The 15,266-nt window shown below is 40.0% G+C and overlaps 1 long non-coding RNA gene across 1 annotated transcript in view; it reads left to right on the forward strand.

The window, feature by feature from the left end:
* The window catches only part of LOC122896580, a 51,749-nt gene extending 37,541 nt beyond the window's left edge, over positions 1 to 14,208 (forward strand). The window contains exon 3 of the long non-coding RNA XR_006382420.1: positions 13,842 to 14,208. This is a non-coding gene — a long non-coding RNA (uncharacterized LOC122896580). The remainder of the gene's footprint in view (positions 1 to 13,841) is intronic.
* Positions 14,209 to 15,266: the final 1,058 nt, after the last annotated feature.

Genomic DNA, 15,266 nt, shown 5'->3' on the forward strand with positions numbered 1-15,266 from the left:
AAGATTTTACTTATTTATTTGACAGACAGATCACAAGTAGGCAGAGAGGCAGGCAGAGAGAGGGGGGGAAGCAGGCTCCCCGCAGAGCAGAGAGCCCGATGCGGGGCCCTATCCCAGGACCCTGGGATCATGACCTGAGCTAAGGCAGAGACTTTAACCCACTGAGCCACCCAGGTGCCCCTCATTTTTTTTTTTAAGATTTTATTTATTTATTTGGTAGAGAGAGAGAGAGAGAACACAAGAAAGGGAGTGGGAGGCAGGGGAAGAAACAGATTCCCTGCTGAGCAGGGAGCCCAATGCAGGACTCAATCCCAGGACCCTGGGATCAAGACCTGAGCTGAAGGCAGATTAACTGAACCACCCAGGCACCCCTCTTTTTCATTTTCTTTGCAGTTACTGTTTTTAATACTTACTTTCATTTTTTTTTTTTAAAGATTTTATTTATTTATTTGAGAGAGACAGTGAGAGAGAGCATGAGCGAGGAGAAGGTCAGAGAGCGAAGCAGACTCCCCATGGAGCTGGGAGCCCGATGTGGGACTCGATCCCGGGACTCCAGGATCACGCCCTGAGCCGAAGGCAGTCGTCCAACCAACTGCGCCACCCAGGCGTCCCAATACTTACTTTCATTTTTTGTGGGAAGTACGCTTAACCTGGAATCTATTCTCTTAACAGAAGTAGACAATACAATGTTCTTTCTTCTTTCTGTATTTCTGATTGCTTAATTTGGATAGTAGAAATTTCATTTATGTTATTCATTATGTGGGATGTTCAAACAGTATGTTTTTTTTTTTTCCTTTAATCCTTCTTCAATATAACATTTGTTTTGTTCAGACATATCTATTGTTTATGCAGTAAATCAAAATAAATATATAAATTAACCCCTAGTGTATCTATGTCAATATCTAGCTGTCTGTTATCTCTTATCTAAATCCATTTATCTTTATATTCATCTATATGTATTTCCCTATCATCCGTCTAATTGCATTTGGATTTTGAACTGGTTTCAAAGTATTCTTTATATCCAGGTTTTACAGAAGTTATTTCATCTCTTGCTAAAATTGTACACTTTCCATTTTTTTTCCCCATTTAGAACTATAATCCGTTTGAACTCTATTTTATGCATAGGGAGAAGCAGGGACTCTTCTAGTGTCCCCCAAAGTTCCAATTGATTGGTGGTATCATTATTTTGGTGACTTTATTTTCATATGTGGTTGGGTCAATTTCTGGTCTTTTTGTTGAACTTGTCTGTGTATATGCTTAACAATATGGTACTGTTTTACTGAGAGAAGATTGTTAATATGTTTTAATGTGGTAGTACTGGTGTCCTCCATTAAGATTGCTGTTGGTTTTTCCATGGTTCTGCTTACCTGCGGTACTTCAGAGCTCCCCAGGCTCTGAGGAACACCTTTGCTCCCCTACCCCTTCACACTGCTGGGCTGGTTATTAAAACTTTCAAAGTCAACTTTCAAGACCAACGTGGAGTGTAGACTGTTGAGTGCAGTCTTTGTAAATAGCCTTTCATTGAACACTCTTCCGTACATCTTTATAGGAGATCTGTTTCCAACTGCTCTGCCATCCCTGGGGACTTGACCATCACTGTACCCTTCTTTTTGTTGAGAAAACACTTCTGGGGGGTCCATAATCAATATGCCTAATTCCCTATTTACTACTTGGCTTGAGCCTTCACTTAGGGCATTGTGTTTTGTCATTGTCATTCATAAGTCTATTTCTTTGTTTCTATATTAGGTAATTTACTTATTTTGAAAGTTTTTATTTATTTATTTGAGATAGAATGAGAGAGATGGAGAGAGAGAGAGGGCACAAGCAGGGGGAGCAACAGGCAGAGGGGGATGCAGACCCCTTGCTGAACCCGGAGCCGGATGCGGGGCTCCATCCCAGGACTCTGGGATCATGACCTGAGCTGAAGGCAGCTGCTCAACTGACTGAGCCACCCAGGCATCCCTATATTAGGTAATTTCTTTACAAAGACCATAAAGTTCCAGGGTTCATCACTTTGGCTGACTTTGCTGAACTTATCCACCATGTGGCGACCGATGGAGGAAAGGTACGTTACCTATTTGTGTAAAAGGAGGTACCCGATGGCAAATTTACGTCAATCCGTGTACCTTAGCTCTTCTTAGAGTTTTTCCCCTTTAATCTCAACTATCTTTTCCCCTCTTTGGTTCCATCAAAGAGAATTTCATAGCCCATTGCCAAACTCAGGCTCCGTGGAAAATAGAAATTCACACCCGTCTTTATGCGTTTGTTTTCACCTATCACACCATGATTGGTAACCAGCAAGCTTGACCTGTAGTTTAAGGAAAATAAAAACCCTCAGGCAGCTTCAGTGCAGAGCATTTCTTGCTTCAGTGGACAGATAGCAAAAATGTCATCTGGGTGAAGAACAGCACATCAGTTATAGGCTGTGACTTAATAATAGCTTCTTAGAAAATAGCATCCCTTTGTTTCTCTTTATAAAGGCCCATCTTTCTAAAGTCTGTGGTCAAATCATTAGCTGTCCACTCAATCGTGAGAGAGGATGCGGGATCCTTTCTGGTACCTCCCTTTTCTGTTGACCTTCGCCACCCGTGGGTGGCATCCCTGTCTCCTTACTAACTCCGTGCTGAGTCACTGCACAGAACTGACAGCTGTCTTCTGAAAAGGAACTGTACTGGTGCGGTTTGTTTAGTTTTGGAAGAATGCAAGAAATCCAGGAAGGTTGAGGGGGAAGGGAGGACTCTAACAAAATGCCTTCCTGTGTGATTTGGAAACGCCCTTTTTCTGAACACCTTCTGTACCTGACAGATAATTGCGCCAAGCTTTACTGGTTTCCTGATTTCTCAGGATTTTTTGGATTTGGAGGAAAATGAGCTCCCTTGTACATAAAAAACCTTACAAGGCATTTACTGAGCATCATATTTTATCATAGTATTTATATTTATTGGATTCTCATTGTATTCATATTATTTAAAGCCATAAATTATTCTTAAAAAGCCCATTGAGGGGCACCTGGCTGGCTCAGTGGGTTAAGCTTCTGCCTTCGGCTCAGGTCATGGTCTCAGGTCCCGAGATCGACCTCTGCATCGGGCTCTCTGGTTGGTGGGGCTCCTGCTCCTAGCCCCCCCCTCCCCCCGCCTGCCTCTCTGCCTACTTGTGGTCTCTCTCTCTGTCAAATAGATAAATAAAATCTTAAAAAAATAAATAAATAAAAAGACCATAGAATTCACTCATGACCCCATAGAACCACATAATCCCACGTGATATCCTATGCCCTGAACACACTGATTTGTTTAGAGCAAGGGTCAGCAAACACATTCTGAAAACCTTCCTAGAAAGGGGCAGTAGTGAAGATGTTAGGCACTGCACACCTTGTCCCAGTTAGTGCACTGGTAGCAAAAGGGAGCCGAATAAAACACGTTGATAGACGGGTGTGGCAGTGCCTCAGCAATTTTGTGTAGATACTGAAATTTGAATTGCATATAATTTCTGCATGTCATGAAATAATTTTCTCCTCTTGAGTGATCTGTTTCCAAACATTTAAAAATAGGAGTTGTGTGACTCCTACACAAACAAGCAGCGGGCTAGAGTTGGCTTGTTGGTTATCTAGTTGGTGGACCTCGTTTTGGAATAAAAATCTGTCAGAGCGAGTCTGGGAGTGGCTGTTTTCTGAGCCAGGCCATTGATCCCTTCCTTTCGTTCTCTCTTGGATGCATGGTGGGGAGAGGGGCAGGGACTAAAAGAAATAAAAACAGTGGGAATGAAGAGTGATGTGATTTGCTTCGAGTTTTCCCTGGAGCTGTCTTCACTGGCGTGGTCCCGTGAGCACACACATCTCTGACCTGTCATTCCCAAGTCATATTGCCCAGTTCTGTTTCCCAAAGACATTGTCTTCCTGCAACAGAGTAGGTGGTCCTGGATAGTCCCAGGGAACTCACTTTTTGGGTTTTTTGGTAGTTCTTTCTGGAAGGCTTTGTGTTGGATCCCTGACCATGTGCTGGTTGCCTGCTGAGTGGTAAATGTCAGTCATTTCATAAAATGCTCGTATCAAGCCTGTGCATTCTTTTCTGTTTGTTTGTTTTGGTTTTGGTTTTAGCTTGGTGCATTCTGAGCAACTCCTTCCCCAGCTTATACTTGATGAAATTGAAGACATGCACGTAAGGCACATCTTCCAAAGTCACAGAATTTTAAAGATGAGACACCCCCTACTCCATGAAAGGATGCCAAGTCCCACAAGCTTAAAATATATATGGAAATACTGCTAAATGGGTTTCTTCATTATGGACTTGTTACTTTGAAGTAGAAAAGAAGGGAAGGAAGAAAGGGTTAGGGAAAGGAAAGGAGAAGAGAGGGAGGGAGAGAAGAAAAAAGGAAGGGGAGAGGAAGGAAGGAAGGAGGGAAAGATGGAAGAAAGGAAAGATGATAGATTTGTATCTCTTAATGAAAACACATGGGGGATTGTTCCTTGGTTCTTTCCTTGGCATGCACTTAATTTATTCCTGCATTGATAATTCTGGATTTATCATTGCAATTTCATATGAAGACCTACTTTATAAGACAACCTAGTCTGTTAGAAGAAAACAAAGGCAGCCATGTTACCTCTGCATAGAAAAGTAAAGCCACCCACCACAGCTGTGCATGCTGAAGGACCCCCCCCCCCCCACCCCGCCAAGGCTTCTCTGCTTCTTGCTTTGGTGCTGTGGTTTAACTTTAGAATCAAGCTCACATTCTCAACGCTGCTTCCCCTTTTTCATCGATAATGCCTTTGAAGGAGTTTGTAGCCCTAAAAGATAGCGTGTGTGCATGAGGACAAGCTTCAGTGTGTAAATGCAGTCTGAAGCCCACATTACCACCGTTAGCATGAGAGCCCAGCCTGGTCTGGAAGTGCACTCTGGTTGGAAATGACACCCCTTATGTCCGTCCCCTGTGGAGCTGGCTTCCCATGCTGTCACGGCTAACGTCTATGCCAGCTGCAAGAACCACAGGCTGTATAGTTCTGTCTTTCCTGCTCTATCACATGAGTTGGTTATGGTGAAGACTCTGCTCTACAGCCATGTGAAAAAGTTGAATAATGAATAAAGCAGACCTGTCACTTGCATGCAGGGACAAAGAAGGAAGTGCTCCTCTGATCATCTAAATGGCTGAGTGTCCACCTCTGGCCACTGGGAGTGTTGATACCTGAGGCTGATGCCCGCATCTTGGGGACATTGTCCATCTTTGCTTAGATGTAGCTGGTGGTGATTGTTGTGATACCATTGGAGATGCTCATACCAGGACTTGATCCCATGGGATACAGCATTATAGATCCTCTAGTCTGACCAAGAAGGGTGGGCCAGGATCAGCAGTTTCAGCTCCTGGTTCTTGGGTTTCTCGGGCTCATTCATGTTCTTCCCAATGCCTTGTGCATTTCACACAAGATCCATCTATCCCAAAATGGCTATAAGAACCGGCGTCCTACTCACAGACCTGTTTATTCATCTGTCTTGACACGCACTCCATGTTTCTGCCTCCCCTCTGTCACCCTTGGCAAATAGCCTCCCTTTTGGAAATGCCTTCCTGGGACCTGATGGGCTCACAAGACGGTTCTCTCTAGCCAAGAACAATGTTCATCACCGTACCATCTGTCCTTGAGTAAAGTTTCGTCCCTTTCCCCGCGGTTTCTACCAACCCATTCTTCTCCTTCCTGATGAATGAACATCTTCCGGATGTCCCCTCCTCCAGTATCTACTACTAAAAAGCATCTCTCATCCTACACACACCTTTTCTGTGACCCACCATATGGAATCCTTTAGCGTGTGTCTTAAGATCCGACCATCGGAATGACGTGTGACACCCAGGCATGAGGTACACAGAATTACGAGCTGGTGAACTCTTTTTTCATGACATCATGACTCTGTTCAGTGGATGAATGAGGAGTTCCCAACCCTGCCTTTTAAAATCCAATGCAAGATTTTACCCTTTCTCTGTCCAATTTCATTGTCATTTGGCTGGTTGTTTTAGTTTTCTCTACAATGGAAAACACTGCTCCAAGCAAGCTATCATGTGTGCAGTGGATGTGCTTTTTATGTCTTCCTGCAAGCTCAGGGGAATCTTGTGAGATGGGAGAGAACCAGGGGAAGTGTCAGTGTGTGTTTGAGTGTGTGTGTGTGTGTGTGTGTGTGTGGCCCTACGGAACTCCCAGCAGCTTGATAATTAGAAACACTCCAGGGCACTTTCTCAGGATCATCACTCAACCAACTGCAAAATAATTCACTTATACCATGATTGAGCTCAGAATTCTCCCTATTCCGCATAAGAAAGCATCAGAAACGTAGCTAGATGTTTTTCGAAAGTTGGAACATACACTCTTGAGAATTTTTGTCATGATCTTTCATCAAGTTCAAAAAGCATTTTTTCTTCCTCTGCTCTTTGTTTAATAAAATAGTTTCTTGTGTTCCACTTAATTACTGATCACAGTGGGATTGAATTAGAAGTTGATGAACACTGCATATGTAGGCAGTCTGCAACTATTTAGGAATTAAACAACACACAGGCTTCTGAATTAGTCAAAAGAAAATGTCTCTCAGGAAATTTTAAAAATATTTTGTAGTGACAGACAATGAAGTAAAAATGTATCAGAATGCATTGCTTGCACGCAAAGCATAAAAATCAACAAGTTTTCACCTATTTGGCAAAGAAAGAGCAAGCTTTATGGAAAATCAGTAGAAGGAATGACAAAATAAATATTACATCTTTGAAATTGGAAGCCGAATCATTACCAAAATCCAAAACTGATTATTTCACACACACACACACAGAGTATGTGTAAAACATGGTGAAATCTGGGTAAGGTCTATGGTTTTTAGTTAACAGAAGTGTTGTATCAATTTCAAAGTCCTGGTAATCACTTTGTACCATAGTCTGTAAGAAGTTTGCATATGTGGGGGAGGAAACAAGTGACTATCTCTGCTACAGCTTATTGTGACTCTTCCATCATATTTTAGAAAAGATAAATTCTTTACAAAAGCTCTTAAACTTGGTCTGGAATAAGACACCATAACAAAGGGAGTTTTTAAAAAATTATCAGTATCACTAATAAATCAAGGGTCACCATTCCAACCGCACAGACATAGGGAAAATAATATTGAAACACAAATAACAACCCAATGCCAATAAAGTAGACCACCTGTTTGGAAAGGACAAATTCTTTTTTTTTTTTTTTTTTTTTAAGATTTTATGTATTTGTTTGCTAGAGAAAGAAATCGTGAGAGAGGGAAGACAAGCAAGGGAAAGGGGGGATGGGAGAGGGGGAAGCAGGCTACCCACAGAGCAAGGAGCCTGATGCAGGGCTTGATCCCAGGACCCTGGGATCATGTCCTGAGCTGGAGGCAGATGTTTAACAACCGAGCCCCTCAGTTGCCCCTGGAATGGACAAATTCTTGAAAGACACGCATTATATAAAGCAACATATGAGAATAAGAAATCCTGTGTAGACTTAAGTACATATTAAAAATAGAATTTTAATTTGAGTAAGCTTCAGGGCACTTGGGTGGCTCAGTCTGCTTGAGATTTTCTCTCACTCTCTCCCTCTGCTCTTCACCGTGCTCTCATGCACTCTTTCTCACATAAATAAAATCTTAAAAAAAAAAAAAAAAAAGCTTCAATAAGGAAAACTCTAAGCCCATGCAATTTTCTGATGCCTTCTATCAGACATTTAAGAAAAAAATTGTTTTCTTGTAATCTTATGCAAACTATTTAAAAAACCAGTAAGTAAGCATATTCACTGTGATTTTGATATGCTTTTCAAATGCTGCTCTAGCGACTGGGAACCCAAATAGGGAGAAAAAAAAAATGATCCACCTCAAATTTTCCCCATAGCGTGCAGAAAAATGAATTTTAAATGGATCCTAGATCCATTTACATTTGAAAGTATAAAATGTGGGACACCTGGCTGGCTCAATCAGAGGACCATGTAACTCTTGATCTTAGAGTTGTGAGTTCAACTCTAAGAGTTGAGATGACTTCAATATAAAATCTTCAAAAAATATATTTTTAGTATAGAATGTTAAAATTAAATTTAAGAGAAAGGTTTTTGTGTTACTGAAGCAGGAAAAGATCTTTTAGATTGTACACTCCCACAGTAAGAAAATAAATATAGTCTTCATTAAAATTAAAATAGTTTGATCTTTGAAGGGAAAATATGAATCACAGTCTGGGAGAAAATATTTGTAACATCTATGACCAACAAAGAGACTATATACAAAATCAGTGTTTAAAAAACTTAACTTGATAAGATGAGATAAATAGATATATCTTTAAAAAAAATTTAGGGGCATGTGGGTGGGTCAGTCGGTTAAGCATCTGCCTTTGGCTCAGGTCATGATTCCTGGGTCCTGGGATCAATTCCTGCATCAGGCTTTCTGCTCAGTGGGGAGTCTGCTTCTCCTTCTCCCCGCCCCCCCGCTTGAGTTCCCTCTCACTATCTCTCTGTCAGATAAATTTAAAAAAAAAATTAAATTTCAATGAGCTAAAGAACAAACACATCAACAAATAATACAATGCTATTTTGTATTGTATAAATTTGTGTAAATGATATATATATAAAAATTTGTATAAATGATAAATTAAAAATGCATATGATAAATTCAATTCAAAACATATATAAATGTCAAGTGCATTGACATTTGACATCATTTATTAGTGAAATGCAAATTAAATCCAAACACAAATGTTAATGTGCACTGACTAAAAGGGATAAAATCACAGTCAGATAATCAGGATTGGCACATAGCTCTCCTATGTTGTGGGTGGGAATGTAAACGATTACATGACTTTGGAAAAAAAACTTTGGGTTAGTCTTATAAAGCGAAATGTAAATTTTATACCCGATGCAGGCATCTTACCCCTAGGTAGTTACTTAGAAAAAAAAAAAAAAATTTTCCCCAACAATGTCCATGTGAATGTTTATGGCCCCTATGGTAATAACAGTGAGAGAATGAATACCCACTAGCAGGCGAATGGAAAGGCGAAAATATTGTTTATCCAGTAATGGATCCTGCAACCGCCTTTCCAGGAAGTGTCCAGTGCACCCTTATGCACGGTCACTAAGGTTTGGAAACCATCTCAGGGTCAGTTGATGAATGACGAAGTGAGCATGGGATCCTCTATGAGTACACTCCACCTCGATGAGCACTGACTAATGTGTAGAAGAAGCTGAGTCATTGCCTCGTCCACCTGACGTTACTACAGCACTTCATGCTCATTACACTTGACTAAAAATTTAAATAAAAGAACATGGGGTGATGTCCATACATGGAATACTATTCTGCTGTTCCAAAGAAAGATTCTGTCATTTCTGGCAACATGCAGGGCCCTGAAGGACTTTCAGACACACGCAGAAGGACAAACACTGGATGATTGCACGGATGTATGAAATCCGAGAGAGCCAGACTCGTAAAAGGAGAGAGTTGACTGGCAGCGGCCAAGGGCCTGGAGAATAGGAGAAATGGGGAGATAATACAGGGTACAGATGTCTGCTGACTAGATGTGTTAAGTTCTGGGATCCAGTGCACAGCATAGGGACTATGTCGTTAGGAACACTATTGTCTGCTTGAAAATGATCAAGACCTCTCCCAAGACCTCCCATGTTCCCAACAGACGCACACAAACACACACACACGCACACGTGTGTTGACGGACATGTTCATTAGCTTTATATTACGGTGATTCCACAGTGTATATGTATATTAAATCATGATGGACACCTTAGGTATATACTCTTTGTAATTGTCGGTACTGGGGAAAAAATACAACTGATTGTCAGTTACATTATCAATAAACCTCGGAAAATACAACTGATTAAAGAAAACAGAGGAAAGCCCAAAATCATGGTGGCACCTATGTCCCTGTGGAGGAATGGGAGAAATACAGTGTTGAGGGAATAAGCAGGACACAAATGAGTACATACCATATCCTTCCATTGATCATTTCTAGCCCAACCTGGTATGGACGGATGCTGATCAGTTGGGATGAAGGACAGAGCGGAATGAACTCCCAATGCTATGAGGCAACTGTCCCACATAATGGAAATGTCCTTTATCCTGACTGTGGAAACTTTGGCAGAGGCAGTTCACAGGCGCTAACACTCAGGTCTTCTGAGACAAACAAGGTTTGGGTTTTGTAGAATCTCTCTTATATTTAGTGGATTGCCACTCTATGATTCCCTTCTACTTAACCTTGATTGAGCTTGCGCTTCTGTTATATAAATATTCCATTTTTTGTCTCTTTCTGGTTTTTAACTGGCTTTTTAAAATCTAGTTTCTTACGTTGAAAAATTTGATCCTTCATATATCATGTTTCTCCTCGGAGATCTATATACGCCATACGATGGAGGTTTTCTTGTCATTACATTAGATACTGTGTTTCCGTTATCCCATGTAGATCGGGAGAAAATATCCATAACACACCTATCAATAATATGAATTTTACCAAGACTAGTTTAGAAGCAGCTAAACAAATTTATATAGAGATACATAAATTCTCATTTAAACTCGTGATGCCCTCAAATAAATTATTTATCACACATATAGAGCATCTGTTATTTGTACTAATCCATATTGGTATGAGTTTGTATTTTATTTGTACTAATTTGTATTTTGTTTGTACTACTCTATGTTGGTATAAATTTGTATTTTAACAAAAGCAAATACTTTTACAAAGGACTTGAGAGGATATATCACAACAGATAACATACAAATGGCAAAGAAAAAAAAAAAAGACATGGAAGAAGGGTCAAGAAGAGCAGAGAGTTTTGTAGTTCTTACCAAATTGTCCCCACATATCACATGAGTACATCATTCTACTTTTAGACATTTACCCAAGAAAAATGGAAGTGTATACCCCCAATCAACTCATCTGGGAATGTTGGTAGCAACTTTATTTTTAATGACACCACCCTAGAAGATACCAGATGTCCTGTAGGACAACCAAACTGTAGTATTTTTCATGTAACAGAAGGCTGTTCAATAGCCAATATTAAAAAAAAAAATAGTGATCAAACATAACAAAATGGGTCAATCCAAAACATATGTGAAGACAAAGAAGATAGACAAAAAGAGAATGTGTATGGTATGATTCCATTCATTCAAGTTTCAAGATGAGGCAAAACCACTGTAGGGCATTGAATGGTAGAACTGTGGTCACTTCTTAGCGATAGCATGGGTTGACCAGATGTATTTTTTTTTGTGTGGAATGGTGGGAATATACTTCCTTTTGCTGTGGATGATGTATCCTGGTAGATATGATGTCTCTATCATGTAATCACATATATTTGATAATACTGATTAAACTGTAGATTAAAAATGTATGCACGTATATTTAAAAAAAAATAGTTCTGTTTATAGCCCCAAAGGGCATAATTCAGTGAATACACACATTAGTTCACTAATACAAGGAACATACTCACCCAGCCACAGTTTACCTCGAGAGTCCTGGAGACCCAAATACACAGAATTTCACAAAAATTTAATCCTGTGCCAGAGTTGGGAGTGTCTTTGGTTTCATGTTTGGGGATCTTAGAGGCTAAGATCTTAGAGGCTAAGTTCCCCAAACATGAAACCAAAGACACTTGATTTGGATTCGAGACACCTTGAAGTTCATCCTATTTTCTCCTGAGCAACATGGCTCACAGAACTGTTCTTAGAATCTTTTCTTCCTACAGTAGTAGAGAGTAGTCCTACTTTAAGTTACGGCTCTAAGTAAGTTTAGATCTATTTCTTTTTTCCAGGATGAGTCTTTTTCCAAAAGGCTCTGTATACTTCTGTGCCTGAAGCTCTGTTAGAATACCTTCTATTGGACCCAGGTAGTTCTCTTAACCCTTTGCTGAGAAAAGAAGCCGAGATTGCTTTCATCAGGCTCCATCTCTTTCCCTCATTCTTACCCGTCTAAGCATTACTGAATTTCTCTCCCAAGGGAAGCATGATAACTCCGCAGTGTCCTATTTCTGGTACACTTTGATTGAAATATCTATCAAGGTCTTATGTGACCTTCTGTCTGTAGGCTGGCTTATGAGAACAAAGGTGGTCATTATTTTTTATTTCTAGGTTGTTAAGTGATAATGCTTTGTTTTTAGTGTGGGCCTCCTGGACTTCTTCCTGTGATCAACAGTCCGCTATCCAAAATAATCTTTTTTTTTTCTTCTTTTCTTTTCTGAGATAAATAACACTTATTTCTGCAGCCATTTCCATTCCCAGTTTCTCATAATGGCATGCCTTTTTATTTATTTATTTTTATTTTAGAAAAAGATTTTTATTTATTTTTTTGACAGACAGAGACCACAAGTAGGCAGAGAGACAGGCAGAGATAGGAAGGGAAGCAGGCTTCCCACTGAACAGAGAGCCCGATGCGGGGCTCGATCCCAGGACCCTGAGATCATGACCTGAGTCAAAGGCAGAGGCTTTAACCCACTGAGCCACCCAGGCACCCCATGGTATGCCTTTTTAAATGAATGTTTCTTTTTCTGGGACCAGGTATGACATTATTTATTTGTTGTTTTATGTTTTCAAAGTTAGGTAAACATAGAAAGCATCTTACATTCAATATCCATCATTTCGTTTTAAGAAAAAGTTAGCATTCCACTAGATTTGCTTATAAAGACACACATACATATGTGTGCATGTAGTTATGTAGGTAGGTAGATTGATTGATAGATGCTAGATTATATAGATAGATAATGTATGTAGATATTTAGATAAATGATGGACAGATGGATGGATAGATAGATAGATAGATAGATAGATGAAAGTAACTGTCATCATTTGAGGCCCTATAAATTCATTGTGTGGGACTGTCTCATGTACTGTAGGGATTCAGCATTCTTGCTGGCTTCCACCAACTAGAAACCTATAGAACCCACTCCATCCCTTGCAAAAAACAAACAAACCAACCCAGCTGTCTCCAGAAAATTAGAAATGCCCACTGGAAGGAGAATCGTCCCTACTATAGAAATAGAATATTAATATATAAACATGGAGATGTGCTATATTAATATTATTAGGTATATAATCCCCCCAATTCAAATAAATGCAAACATCATTAGCATTTCTTCACAAAACAATTTACTGTGTACCTCCAAATATAAAAGAACATTTTTTTTCCCCCAGCAAGACGGTGATTCCCTTCTCACATCTAATGAAAATAAAGTGAATTTTCTGGTATCCTAAGATTCCATCACTTAAGTTCACGTTTCCTCGGTGGCATCTAAAAATACACGTTCCTTCACACAGGATAGTCAAGTTTCTGGAGTCTCTTTTATTCTGGTATAGTCTCCCACTTTCTTTTTCTTTTTCTATTTCTCTTTCTTTCTTTTTTTTTTTTTTTCCCCCGATACCTTATACCTTTTTGAGGTGAGACCGTGGCTCAGGCAGCACACCCCTCTCAAACCCTGGATGCATGTGATCGTGTCTCTTGGAGCCCACACATCTCCCTTCAACCCTCCAGTTCCTGTTGAGATTGAAATCGTTTGGGGAGGCATGATTCAGCTAAAGTTAATCATCCCAGGCAAGAATTCCAAAGAGGGATGCCCAGCCCTTCAGGTGGTCTTAGAATAAAAGGGTAGCATCACCCTGGTACCACCCCCTGACTTCTGGATGGACGACTAGCCTCCGATGACATCAGCCACGTGACATCCTCTGCAGAGACACTGGTACCCTTTCCTAAAAGGCAGTGGTTATCACGGAGCCCTCACCGCCCGCTTCCTATATGTTCCCAACTCAACTCCTGGAAAAATGGTATGTACGTATCCTTTTATGAGCAACACGTGCATGTGGTATGTGCAAAAAGATGTATTTTTCCATGACTCTGTGCAGACTCTACCCTGGAATGGCATTCTGTGTTATTTGGCAAGATCATGCTTGCGTGTGAATGAACCCACACAGAGGAACACCTACAGCGTAAGCGCCACCTTAGGATGGCCCCCGGCACCTGAGAATGGGGTATGTGTTTGCTTTCAAGTACACACAATTAGCTTCAAATGTCAACTCACAGTTTGCGCCAAGGTTTCCACGTCCTCCCTTTCAAGCCGTACAGTCCTGAAACGCAAGAGTCAGAAATGAGCTAGAAGATGACAGGTCTGCCATCGACAGTCGGAAAGGAGAGGTCATCTCGCCTCTGCCTGCATCTGACAGTTCTCAGGCCGATACCAGCTGCTCGTTAAGATCTGAAAAGTGTGTTCCTTTTATGCTAAGAGTTGCCTCTTTCTGTCAAGAGGCTTCTGAGTGCTTGTCTGATCCGTAATAGGCGTTTTGCCATTAAGAGTCTGACACTCGGTGTTCAAAGTAGCGCATTAGTTAGAAGTTCTAAGAATGCTTTCAGTGTCATTATTTATGTCATTAAAAAAAAAAAAAAACACACACACATACACACACACTAAATTTAATGTTACACCCACAGAAATTGTTAAAATGTGAATGATAGCATATTCAGCTTTGAAGTTCAAAAAGAGTCAATTCAGTAAAATTGTTGAATTTACAAATAAGTTATTTAATGGACAATTTCGGTATCTATTCACCTATGCATTGTCCAAATAAGTATTGTAGGAATACTCCATGTCACATGTTTTCATTCACTACATGATCTGTTTTCTTAGGCAAAGCTTGATTTTTTTTTTTTTTTTAATAGCACTGGGACAGTGAACATGGACAAAATAGAAATGGTATTGCCATAAATCAGGGCAAAATCTTACATTTTATCTTAAACTGCATTGCCTCCCTATCATAAAATAAGCTTTTAGCTTTTGTCTCTTGAATGTCAGGCATCCTGCCGATTCAAAAAAAGTCAGTTGTCAATATAATTTATTTATTCATTTACGACAGAGTAATGAGAAAAACAACCTTTAGCCACATTCAATATAAACATTGAGTAATCTGAGAATTAATAAATCCGGATGCCTATTTTTTTTTTTTTTTTTAAGAAAGTACAGGAAGGGAGTTAAAACATGTGTCAAAAGTAGTAGGACAGATTGCAGTCAAGGTCAAGGGGAGAATTAGAGGATGCTATAGTGTGTATCAGTTCTTAATTGCTGCTATAACAAATTGCCACCAACTTATTGAATGCCTTTTAAAAAAATGTTAGCGTGCAGTTCTCGAGATCAAAACTGGATGCATTTCTCAGTGGGTAAATCAAGCCATCAAGGCTGTGTTTCTTTTTCACATTTTGGCAGAAAAAAAAAAATATTTCTTGCCTTTTCCAGTATCTAGAGAACTCTGCATTCCTTGACACAGAGTCCCTTCTTC

Source organism: Neovison vison, chromosome X, assembly GCF_020171115.1.
Source record: "Neovison vison isolate M4711 chromosome X, ASM_NN_V1, whole genome shotgun sequence".
In the NCBI taxonomy this organism is placed as follows: Eukaryota; Metazoa; Chordata; class Mammalia; order Carnivora; family Mustelidae; genus Neogale; species Neogale vison.